We start from the raw sequence: 13,267 nt of genomic DNA on the forward strand, positions 1-13,267 counted from the left end.
TAAACTTCATATTCCTAGAAGACTTTCTACTCCTGCAAGAAGTGAGTGGGAGTTAATTTCCAATTTTTTTGCTGATTTTGGTGTTACTTCTCAGTGTAACGATGATTTAAAATGGTTATTAACTTCAAAGCAGAAATTTTATGTCAGGTCAAGCTATGAGCAAAGGATAGATAATTCCAGCAATTTGGAGGTGTGTAATTCTGACACTTTCCCTTATATTTGGAGACAAAAAAATCCGCCAAAGTTTTCTTTTCTTATTTGTTGTATAAGTCATAGAAGACTACCTACCATGGATTCTCTTATTCAAAAGGGTATTACATTTTCATTTTCTTGTCTCTTGTGCAATGAAGATGAATCTATATGCCATTTATTTCTCCATTGTAGTTATGCGAAGGATGTTAGGTATCATTTTGTCAAAGATTTGAAGCTGAATCTTCATTATGCCTGGAGTTGTTAAGGAAAAAAAAAAGGAGATGTCCCTACAACTCTCTTATCTTGGAAATTTCATCACTTCAATACTTAGAAGCAGACTATCTCGAACCTTGTTGCTACGTCGATTCTTTGTTGTATATAGAAGGAGAGAAATGGTCGTGTTTTTTCGACTAAGAATCATAATGTGGAACATACCATTCTCATGGTCAAATACGCTCTTTTTCAATGGGCCTTATGCTTGAAAGATTTTGATGAAGTGTCTTTCAATGCGGTGATTGAGAACTGTTTTCATGTGTACTTTGAACCTCCTTAATTGGAGAAGATTTTTAGTTTTCCATGATTCTATTCTTTTTCTCTTTTCTTTTTCTTTTCTCCCCTATGGGTGGGTATAATTATTTTGTACTTACCTTTTTAATTTAATGAAATCTTTTCTTTGTTGTTAAGAAAAAACAAATCTCGGCCCCAAGGGGAAGGATCAAAGATCCTTCCTTAGACAGCATAGAAGTTCAGTTAGCATTCTCCTAAAATGGATCAATCATAAGGATAGAAACGATTAAGAGGCTGAGTTTTTGATCTGAAAAATCGCCATTTTTTGTGCATAAATTGGGGTTTTGGTTTCCTATTTTCTGCACCGTTATGATCATCAACTGTATCCACCAATAAATGATGCAATATTTCATCTAGAGAGAAAAACAAAGAAAAAATTGAAATAAGTTTTTGTTTGTAACCTGTTATAGGGGTTGAAGGAATTATTAGAGGGGCTGAACCTAATAGTACAAAAAGGGACATTACATGGTAATTTGAAGTGCCCCTTATAAAAAAAACTTAAAATGACTAATTAACCCTTACATAGTTTAGTGTTGATAATCTAGTTTAGTGTTAATGATTAAGTTTCACTTATATTTACTCTAAATCAAAACAAAATCAGATTTCAGAGTTTAAAAAAAAAAGTTGAGAGGAGAAGAAAAGAAAAACTTTTGTGATATTTGTGAACCCAAAATTTTGATTCACTCAAGTAAAATGAGTGATTCCAGTGACAAATTTGAGATGGGTGAATCTCTATATGATAGAGAAAACAAATACTACATACCTCTTGATGGAGATCCAAATATGGAGTATTTGTTAGATGGTAGAGATGTATTAACCCAAAGTGAAGGTCAATATCAATCAATTGAAGAAATTAACTAAGAAAATGAAGAACCAGAGCCTGAAAATGACCATGTATGCTTCTAAATTAGTTCCCATTAGCTTTTCGTTGCTCAAAATTATCTAAAGTACGTAAAAAAAAACCAAAACTGTTACATTTTCAGAGTAACTTACGGTTGGAATTTTTCACGTAACCAACCGTAAATCTTAGTTACGGTTCGTAAAAGATGAACTACCAACCGTAACTGGTTAAATTTGGGGAAAACCCAATCGTAAAACCAATTATGGTTGGTAAGGAAATGCTCGAGACAAACCGTAACTCAGTTACGGTTGTTTATGTCGTTAAGTTGTTACCAACCGTAATATATCATGTGCATGGCGGTATTTACTACGCTATTTACAGTTGGTAAACTGGAAATCGTTACCAACCGTAACTTGTTTTACCGTTCGTTTTTTATTTTAGTTTCGAACCGTAAATCACTATGTATGTTTTCAAATTATTGTTACGGTTGGAAATGTGTAATTACGATATGTTTGATGTATTTACGGTTGGTATGTTGAAAATCGAGACCAATCGTAGGTTGTTTACGGTTCGTATTGGGTTATATTATCGTACCGTAACCTATGTACGGTTTGTTTTTCCGCTTTCGTTACCAACCGTAACTCTATATATGTTGTCATTTTATTGCCTCGTTTACACTAATGTGGGAATATTTTTGTCCAGGTCGTGGATGTACCTCCCCTAATGGATGAACAACCTTTAGCAAATGAAGTTCTCACCGAAGATTCTAGTTGTCACTATTTAACCGAGGAGACATGGGAGGAGAAAGATGATGCAAAACAGTGGGCTAGAGAACGAGGCAAGTTGATTATGTGTATCATAGTTTGTAATAGTTTCCCTAATGACAACAACTTTCAAATGGTTTGCGAGTGTAGTGTACAACATAAAAGTCATGCAAAAAAAGGTATCGTGCATGAAGCAAAGACAAAGAGGAAGAATACTACTTTCACTAAGAAGACCCGATGCCCCTTCAAGCTTCAATTTAGAAAGAACGCGGAAAAAAAGTGGTTTTCGTAGAGAGTTGAATGCGGTAGTCATAACGACCTTATACCGAAGAGTTCGCTAACACACCCTTATGCTGGACGCCTTACTGAATAAGAAGAGATGATCGTAAAGTCAATGAACCAAAATCGTATGAAGCCCATTAATATCCTTGCTCACTTAAAGCAAAAAAACCCACAAAACGCTTCTACTTTGGCTAACATCTATAAAGCAAGAACAAAATTGAAGAATAAGAAATGGGAACAAAGGACCGAAATGCAACAATTAAGGCATTTGGAGGAGAAGCATAATTACTCGGTTTTCCACGATGAAGATGAGAAGGACAAATAAAACATCTTTTATTGGCTCATCCTGAGTTTGTAAAGTTGGCACGGTGCTCTCATCAAGTGCTTCTAATGGATTGCACATACAAAGCCAAAAATTTTGAGATGCCGTTGTTGAACATTGTCGGGCAAACTTCTACCAATGCTCCTTTTAGTGTTGGTTTTTGCTTCTTGAAAAATGAGCTCGAAGAGAGCTATGTGTGGGCACCAAAACAAGTGAAGTTATTCTACGTAGAGGGATATACTCCAAAGGTGATTATTACCGACAAGGAACAAGCTTTGTTGAATGCAATAAAGATGGTTTTCCCCGAAGCTCATAACCTTCTTTGCATGTTCCACTTGTGGAATAGTATTGAAACTAAGTGCATGCGCATTGTTCGTTCAACCAATAAACGCGAAATGGAGAGAATAAAGAAACTACTGTTTGATCAAAAAAAGGAAGCCAAAGAGAAATTTAAGAAGGATGACAAGTTGGCGAAACTAAAATGGGATAGTTTCAAATCGGAGTGGGGAGCCTTGACACATTTTATCACCGTGGATAAATACGAGGATAGGCTCGTATGTTAGTGCCTCATTGGAAAAGAAGTTATCCAAGTGTTGTGAAGTATTTGTTGGATAATTGGTTGGATCCGCACAAATAGAAGTTTGTAGCGGCATTCACTAACCAATATAGGCACTTTGACAACCAAGATACAAGTACGACGGAGTCATCTCACAACCGGTTGAAGAAGAAACTTCATAGTTCTAATGGTGGGTTAGTTATGGTATTAGAAGGCATGGATGCGTGTTTCCGCCGTGATCACGATAGAGTTACAGAGTCTTTTGAAAAAAGCCGAAGTAAAAAACACACCAAATGGTTAGACAATTCATGGCTAAGGGGAATTACATTTAAAGTTTCGCACCGCGCAATTGATAAGATAATGTATGAAGTACAAAATTTTGAATTTGAAGATTATGAAGAAGAGTGTGTTTGTCCAAACATGACAAGTTTGGGACTCCCATGTCGGCATGTTATAGCCACATACCGAGACAAAGTGATCCCGATTCAAGATGTTGATCCCTTTTAGCAACAAATATCATTCCATGGAACAATAGTTGATCAAGATTTTGGAGGAACGTTTGCCGATACCGAGATTGGAAAATCGCTAGCCGAGAAATATGCTACACTAAGACAGGGCCAAAGGAAAATATGGTTGAGTAACTTGAGTAATTTCGTATATCCACAAACTAGGTATGATATCAAGGAACCACCAAAGGGCAAGAGAAAGGGGAGGCCTCCTACGAAAAAAAAGAGGTACATAGGATATAAAAAACAAGGGAATTGGTGGAAGAATCAAAGAAAAGAGATCCTTCGGATATGAATGGTTGAGAAAGAAATATGAAGCGGAGGATGAGATGTAAGAGGACGTTCAAGGTAGAAACAAATGAAAAACAGTTCAAGCGGATAAAGGAGAACCAAGCCGTCCAAATGTACAAGAAAAATGTATCGAGCTTCCTACTCAAGAAAGTGCAACACGCAAAATTGATGTTAAAGGAAAAGGTCCGGTATTTCGCTCCAAACAACCACAAAGAAGAGAAATTGTTGTTAAATGAAATGGTTGCAAAGAAAGTGGAAAAAAAGATGATGGAGTTAAAGGTAAAGGTTCCTATGAAACCGGACCAAGCCATAGAGAAGTCAAAGTTGTCGGTTTTGAGGTTTTCTCCCAAGAAAGTTCAATGAATAGACTTGTTGGTAAAGTTGGTGTTAAAAAATTAGCAAGGAACAATGGAAAGAGTCTGATAGTTGAAAAAATTCCGTCAAGTGGTGAGAAGGAGAAGAGACGATTCGTATAAAAGGAGTGCCTAAACCACCAACTAGAGATGAGAATGGTCGATATATTCGTAACTATTACATTCTCTATGAAAGTTATCTTGTTTTTTTCCCCGACTTTATTCGTGATTATATCAAGGCCACGGATGATGTTCATGGTGATGGGAATTGTGGTTACCACATCTTCGTGGATCAACTTGGACCCTTTGAAGACGCGAAAGAGTGGAATTGTGACCAAATTGCTTATGTAAGGCGAAAATGTTTAATGGAACTACGTGGCTACCGCGACTTCTATAAGACAATGAAGAGAGTTGAAAGAGACGAAACTGATGCAGTGTTAATGAGAGCTTCGCAGAATGGGAAAGGCGGTTAAATGACAATAAATGTTTGACAAACGAATATTGGATGCGCGTGCCTATATGTGGCCAACTACTCACCAACGCATTCAATTGCGTCATGCATTTAATCTCCAAAGAGGTGAGCCATACATTTGCATCAACAAGAATACCGTTTGACGAAGATTTTTCAACAACAAAAACAGTTGTCATTGGGCACGTGCAAGGAAATCATTATATCGGCCTCCGTGAAAAAGTGGGGTACAACAACCACACCTAATATTTCGCTTAGCAATCTGTATGGACAAACTCCAATATACTTTCTAGAGAATCAACAAGACAGTCAGACTCAATCTAGATAAAAAAGTATATCAAAGAGTTTATATCTCAATCTCTCGATTTGATATATACTCAAGAAAATAGAAATATGCGAGTCTTTATCAAATACTAGAGAGATAACTTGGATGGTACCAAAGACCAGTATCCAAGTGTCAATCAATTTAAATCAACAACCAAAAGGTCGGATATTCTAATTGATTGAACAACGCACAACCTGTGATATTTCAATTATATAACAAAATACAATGCGGAAAAGAAATAACACAGACACCATAATTTTGTCAGCGAGGAAACCGCAAATGCAGAAAAACCCCGGGACCTAGTCCAGATTGAATATGCACTATATTAAGCCGCTACAGACACTAGCCTACTCCAAACTAACTTCGGTCTGGATTGTAGTTGAACCTCAATCAATCTCACACTGATCTTAGGTACAGTTATGCTCCTAGCCTCTGATCCCAGCAGGATGCTACGTACTTGATTCCCTTAGATGATCTCACCCACAACTAAGAGTTGCTACGACCCAAAATCGAAGACTTTAATAAACAAATCAGTATCACACAGAAAATTCTACGGTGATAGATAAATCCGTCTCCCACGAATATACCTATGAGTTTTGTTCCGTCTTTTGATATATCAAGGTGAACAGGAACCAATTGATAAACCAGACTTATATTCCCGAAGAACAACCTATATCAATCACCTCACAATAATCCTAATCGACGCAGCGAAAAAAGATATTGTGGAATCACAAACGATGAGACGAAGTGTTTGTGATTACTTTCCTATCTTTCCTATGGGAGATATAAATCTCGAGCCAATTATTACAATCGTACTCGTAACGATAGAAGATGCAAAATCGGATCACACAACTACAAGAAAAGTAGTATCGGTTTGGCTTCACAATCCCAATGAAGTCTTTAAGTCGTTAACCTGGTTTTAGAAGAAGAAACCAAAGGTTAAAGGAGAATCGACTCTAGCTATGCAACTAGTATCACACGTAAGGTGTGGGGATTAGGTTTCCCAGTTGCTAGAGTTCTCCTTTATATAGTCTTTCAAATCAGGGTTTGCAATCAATGTTAGCTTGGTAACAAAGCATTCAATATTCACCGTTAGATGAAAACCTGATTAGATTCAAGCTAATATTTCTCAACCGTTGGATCGAAAACTTAGCTTGTTACACACAAATGAAATGTCTAATTTTGGGTTTACGAACTGTTCCCAAACATTAACATTTGTTGGTTCAACAATGTTAACCAAATGGTTAACCATATGATCACTTTCATATCCACCATATTCTTCTTCACCATAACTAGTTCAAATGACTCAAATGAACTAGTTAGATAGTTGTTCAATTGATTAGATCTTATGTAACTACACAAGACACAATCGAAGCAAAAAAGGTTTGATTCACTCGAATCGGTTCATGAACTTTATATCCATGGTTTGCAAAAGCATTTTTTAGTTTATATATACATGAGTTCAAGAACAACCGATTTTAGATATAACCTGCTCAAGTTCGCGGACTGGGTTCGCGGACTTCAGCTCACGAAGGAGTTCACAAACTCCAGCAGAAATTCTCGGGTCGAGAACTTCTGCCAGTTCGTGGACTTGGCTCATGCCACATTCCGTTTCTCTTGATCAACAAAGTTCTCAAACTTTGGTTCAAGGAATAAGGACTTATACATATATGTGTTTCCACAACAATGCTTATATCCTACCAATGGTTATGTAATCTAAACTCTAATTTCAATCATTAAAACATTCTCAGAGGACGTTATATAGCCGTTATTCACAGACCATTTTTCGTCAGAGCGATTTCCAAAGTGATTGAAACATAACATGACATTCGTCACTAGGTAAAGATGAATTTGGCTAAAGCGAAATCTTACCAATACATATTTCGAGAAATAGATAGGCGAGTTAAACTCTGCTCGAAATAGCAAATGTGTATAATGAAAGTCTATACATCAGCACGACTTTTGTCTCAAGAGTAGGAGATAGAATAGATAGACTTTTGAGTGACAGATAAGTTCAAGTCTCCACATACCTTTTAGTCGATGAAGATCCACCAGTTCCTTGAGTAGTCCTTCGTCTTGTATGATGATTCCCATGGAGTTTTGACCTCAACTACACTTTTTATCCTAGTCCTATGTAGGCTAGAAATCAAGACTTATAGTTTTGATCACTAACATTGACAAACATGCTTGAGATAGCAACGCATGCGAGTTCGACCAAGCAATGCTCTATCAATCTCCCCCTTTGTCAATTTTAGTGACAAAACTATTAATACATGATTAATACAAAACAAAGCTAGGCTAAGTTTGCCTATGTTAGTGGTGGTCAGGATTTGTCCAGACAAAGATAAATCAAGGGTTGTGGTTCCTCAGACCAAATTCTTCTCCCACACGTGTGCCTTAGCTTTTAAGGAGAGGAATGAGTAACCGTGTGCACTCATTGTTTTCTATAGATTTCTCAGTCCCACAATCCTTCACCCTCAAATTCATCATTATACAGTAGAACCCCTATAAATTAATCCGCGATAAATTAATAATCACGATAAATTAATAAATTTTGCCGGTCCCGAGGCGGGACCAACGTGCTAAATTAATAATTCGCTAAATTTATAAAATAATAATTTTTTTTTAGCTTTCTATAGGTCCCTTCGAATGTATAAATTAATAAATCTCTGATTTATATAAATTTAGTTTTACATTTATGCTAATCTGGCAAAGAATGATTTAATTGTGATTTGATTTTTTTTTTAAATTGATGTCACATTGAATTTCATCTTGGATTTTTCTTAACGTTAGAAGAGTTTTTAGTGTTGTTGTTTCCTGATGCAATAAAAACCTATTCAATATCGTTGCATCTATGATAGCTTCTTTACGGGAAGGTGGCTATGTAACTACACTTTCATCTTCGATTTCCACATCGTCAGTTTCTTCTTTTCCCATGACACTCTAATTTATTCTTTTTTAGTCAACAAATCTGAAATAATATCCTTTTGAAGCAGTTTAAAAGAAATTCAACATCCATTCCACTGTGATCTAGTTCCTTCATTATTTAACGCTTCACTTGGATTCTTTGATGCGGTGTCACCCATTAAACGAATATTACAATGACGAAACAACTTGCAATGGAATAAGGTGTATTAGTTCATTTTGTTGATTTTTTTTTTAGAATTAAACAAGATTTTGATAAATTACTAATTAATATGTAATTAGTAAAAAAAATGTAATTTAATAATTATTAATTTATGCGATTATTTATTATCGTGATAAATTGATATATTTTGCGGGTCCCGACATTATTATTTTTATAGGGGTTATACTGTCCATGAACACGCAGGTTCCATTTTGTTAGTCACGGGGATGTTCTCCATGATTTTGAGTTTTGTTTTAGTCATCAGATCAATCAGAATGGAAAAACTCAAATTAGTTCTCACATCAACCGCGATTGCAAAACTCAAATTACGGGTATGATTTTTCCAATCTTGGTTCTCTGATTCTCCAAAAATTCGAATTTAGGTTCATTATTTGTATTTAAATTTTGATTAAGTTTGATTCGTTATTTGTATGAAAGTTTGATCAAGTTTTTTATGTCCAGGTTTAAAAAGGGTCCGTCAAATTTTAACCTAAGTTTATGTTTCAGATTATTGTTCTTCCTTAGGTTAACAGTTTTATGTTTTGCTCTTTCGTGTTCTAGAGTAGGGAAAACTGAGAAACCGAATTGCGAACGAGATTAGAGAGAGAAACGGGAACAAAAACTCTTGAGTTTCTCATTTGAGTTGCCTAGAGAATTCTCCAAAGTCTTAATAGAATCATAAATTAGAGGAATTGGATGGTTTCATGATGATGATTCTGGATTTCAAGATGTGTACATTACTAAAATTTGGGTTGATCACTATATCTAGATGGTTTCATGATGATGATTCTGGATTTCAAGATGTGCATATTAAGAGATATGGGTTGATCACTGCTCTGGATGGATTCTTGGGGGTTGATTGGTAAGGTTGCTTCTGTAACTTCATCTTTTGGGCAAAAAAAAAATAAACGATTCATACCAGAAGATTGTTACTTTGCTTTTGACGAGGGATTCAAATGGACGCCCTGAATCTATGTTTAAATCTTAGGTTGTCGCCCAACTTCGTTATCATCATGGTTGAATTTCTTATGCTGGTGCTAATTGTTGTTATTGCTTTCCTCCTTAACCAGATACATATGTTTTGTTCTTTATTATGTACCACAGTGTTGTTTCTCTTATAGCTTCTACATTGTGATTTCAGGATACCAGAATGTCCAGACTAACAAAGATCAGAGATGTCTCTCAAGTGCACCTCAACAATCATTATTATTGGATCTCCTAAGAAGAAGTAAATATAAGCCTAAACCCTTGAAAATGAATTGGAACTCTATATATTTCCTTCTCAATTTTGATATTAAGGGTTTTTTCTCATTTTTTTCTACATGAAACTTAGATTGCGGCAGTTGAATCTTTGATTATTATTGTTACCACTTGAATTTTAATTGGCACCAAGGTGTTACATTGTCCTACACTAACTATTTGAATAAGAACATCAGTTGGGGATTATTACTGAACTTATGAGTCGGTATCATTGCAGAAAATCGATGGCATGAGCCATTTCAATCTGTGTTGATTTTAGTGGAATCACTAAAACCTCTTTTGCTTATCATTCAAATCTCATTCTTATGGACTTTGGTTTTTTATTCACAGTTTGGTGATGAATTTCACCGATGTCTCAAATTCATTGGAAGCATTCGTGAAAGCCAAACAGGTTTGAATCTCCAAATTTATTTTGATTTGTTGGCTTTTTGTTTGGGATTTGGTTTGTTTTCATTGAGAATCTGAGCATTTCATTTTAAAAATTAGAGCCAGCTTAGTGTTGATTGGTTTGTCTTCAGTTGCATATTTACCATCAATGTGTTTTTTTTGGGAGACACATAGAACTATCTAGTGTTCAATTTGTAGTTCATGATTTCGGGATCGAAGCAGCAACAAGGTTCTTTCTTTCGTACCTAGAATTCAATCATGCATGCATGTCTTTTAATATCAAGTTTCAGTAGTTTGGTCTTCAAAATCATGTCTCTTATTATACTGCTTCACAATCCAAACCATTTCAGAATGTATGAAGCAGTACAAAGTTTTATATCTGCATTAAAATTTAGCACCAGTGATTCCATGTCCCCTCTGTAAGTTTTGAACACTTAATTTACATCTTTTTAACTCATGATTTCCATCGAATTTAGACACTTCATTTCTTTTCCAGTGTCTAAGCAGCATTGGTTTTCATATAAGTAGTTGGACCTGATGCAGTTGATTCAGAGCAAAGAATGGAAACAAACATATACAGTAAGTCACTTTTTATCCTTTTACATCCCATAATATTAACCACTTCTTTTTTTTTAAAAAAAACCCATTGGTTCTGGCCAACTTCCATGCTAAAAATTGACCTTCATGGTTCAACATTTTGTTTGTTGGGTGTTTTTTCTGAAATCGATACTTCGCGTAAGGTTTGAAACTCTTCTTACCATGTTTATTGGTATTTCGGAGAAAAACATTACTCATCGCACTTAATTGCAGTCTTTACCAAACTGCGGTGGTCATTTGTGATCCAGTCCATTTTTTTCCATGATGTGCAGCTCATCTTAGAATTAAGTAGCCATCAGTTTTATCCTTTCTCTTTCTCTGCTTCTTCGGAGATTATGTCGCACTGTTCAGTCATAATTTGCGCCTTATGTAAGTTTTTCATTCACATTAATTTAACATCAAAATTGTTGGTTTATTTATGTTATGTTCTTATCTACCCTGAAATATTATGGGTTCTATCCTCTGCCAAATTTTTTCCATCTTCTCCATGTAATTGATTTTGTCCATGCAGGGTCAGCAAAGGCGACCGTTTTACCACTTTAGGAAGAGACGTCATGTTGTCCCTTAACCGGGTTCATGTCTCATAATCCTTAACAAAGTAATCGGTAACTCCTTTTGTCCATTTATTCCATTTTGTGAAGCATTAAATCATAATTTTAGTTAGTACATCTAAACCTTACATCCATCTTTTTTTTTGGCTTCAAATATTCATGTGTTCTTTGGAGGCTCATTCTAACATTCGTCTATGCACATGGTACATGGAATGCAAAATCATTTCTATATTCACCCCTTGCATATGGAACATCATAATATTTGCCTCTCTATTTAGTTTTTGACACTCTTGCTTACCTTTCCGCACAAATCATTGTTAACTCTTTGTTCTTCTTCCAGAATCACAGTTTCTTAAGGTTCGGGGATCACTTCACCCCGACGGTCATACAATCTCCTCTCTATAAGTTTATGATCTTTTACACCTTTTTAAAACCGTGTATTAGTTTTATTTATTAACTGCACCATTTGTTTGTTGCACATATATCCACAACTTATAGTCAGCGCAGGAATCTCCGTTTTCTTTTTTTCATTTTACAGGATATACTTCTTTGTTCTATTAGGTTTAGACCTGTTAAAATGGCAACACCAGCAGGCTTTGATACCTTATTTGTCTTAGTGTCTTTCTTTCACTGCAATAGATATCTATATATATTCCACTGTCATACTGCATTAGGGGTACAATACTACTTTGAAGAATAGTTGTGTTCAAATTTATCTATAAATCACATGGCGACATAATGACGTCGAGTATATGGTTGGACGTCATCTTAGCTTGCTCACATTGAGTATCTGTGAATAATCAAGGAGGGCATGTAGATGAAATTCGATCCAAAAATGAGTCATGAAGAGATGCAAATATGTTAAGGAAGATCCGCAAGTATATCTGCTGCTCCATTTCTCTGGAACTAATGAGAATGTTTCCATCTTTGTAACAGGATTATGGTGAACAAACAAAGAATGATGAAAACACTTAAGCTATCTACCAACTCGGCGACGGCAATGCATATTAAATGAAATAGGCCGAGGTCCTACCGAAAGACGGATCCGACCCTGTAGTTTTCAAAACCGTTCCAGGTAATTGGTTTATTGTGGTTCGCTGGAATTCTTAGATTTGGTGAAGTTTTAATGGCTCTGTTTGGTTAGTTTTACAGCAACACAAATTTTTAACTTACTTTTGGTCGTTTTGCAGATGTTCACGAAAATTCTCAACAAACATGACATAAGCATTCCATATTGGGCTCTTTTAATACCAATAGTTGACTCATGGGGTGAATGGGATTTCTTTGGTTGCATTTATCTAAGATGTTAGTAAAATCAGCTGCACAACACCCGGATCAATTAGGCTGATCATTTGTAAGTAGTGCATGAATCAAATGTGAAGTGTGACCCTCATAACAGTTCTTAAGTCTCTTTGGGTATATATATTTGTCCTACGTTATGTGTACCTACATGCGGCAACACAGTACGTATATTCTAATGTTTATCGTGATATGTGTACTAAGTTCAGCATCATTCATCGTTTACATCATCAATCTTTGTTTAAAGTAAGGGAAACTGAACGTCACAATTATGCTATGATGACGAAAGGATTTATATCGGTAGTGTTATTTAAGAAAAGGCATTATCGAAAATTTAGGATGCCCGTGCCGAAAATTATATCATGGCGACGAAAGGATTTATATCGGTGATGTCATTTTAGGAAAGGCATTACCGATAATTTATGATTCCCGTGCCGTTACAAGCATATACTATTCGGGTTATATACTGAATCATATATGAGTACTAGGTATCACTCCGGCCTACGGCCGGGGCTCAACCTTTTAGAGTTCTGTTTATTGTTTGGTCGGTCGGCCAGTGTCTTCCCATATTTTAGTCC

At 35.7% G+C, this 13,267-nt stretch overlaps 1 long non-coding RNA gene across 13 annotated transcripts; it reads left to right on the plus strand.

The window, feature by feature from the left end:
• The first annotated feature begins 8,789 nt into the window (after positions 1 to 8,789).
• On the plus strand, positions 8,790 to 12,923 carry LOC113281873. Of its 13 annotated transcripts, none has more exons than XR_003326386.1 (9): positions 8,790 to 8,927; positions 9,157 to 9,457; positions 9,737 to 9,823; positions 10,186 to 10,661; positions 10,739 to 10,821; positions 11,112 to 11,208; positions 11,351 to 11,444; positions 12,327 to 12,465; positions 12,581 to 12,923. It is a non-coding gene; the product is annotated as an uncharacterized LOC113281873 (long non-coding RNA). The 13 variants fall into 13 exon arrangements; XR_003326388.1 differs by having other exon boundaries at positions 10,186 to 10,246; positions 10,593 to 10,661; positions 10,739 to 11,208; XR_003326381.1 differs by having other exon boundaries at positions 10,186 to 10,246.
• The last annotated feature ends 344 nt before the right edge of the window (positions 12,924 to 13,267 follow it).

The sequence above is a fragment of the Papaver somniferum genome, chromosome 5 (assembly GCF_003573695.1).
Source record: "Papaver somniferum cultivar HN1 chromosome 5, ASM357369v1, whole genome shotgun sequence".
Lineage (NCBI taxonomy): Eukaryota > Viridiplantae > Streptophyta > Magnoliopsida > Ranunculales > Papaveraceae > Papaver > Papaver somniferum.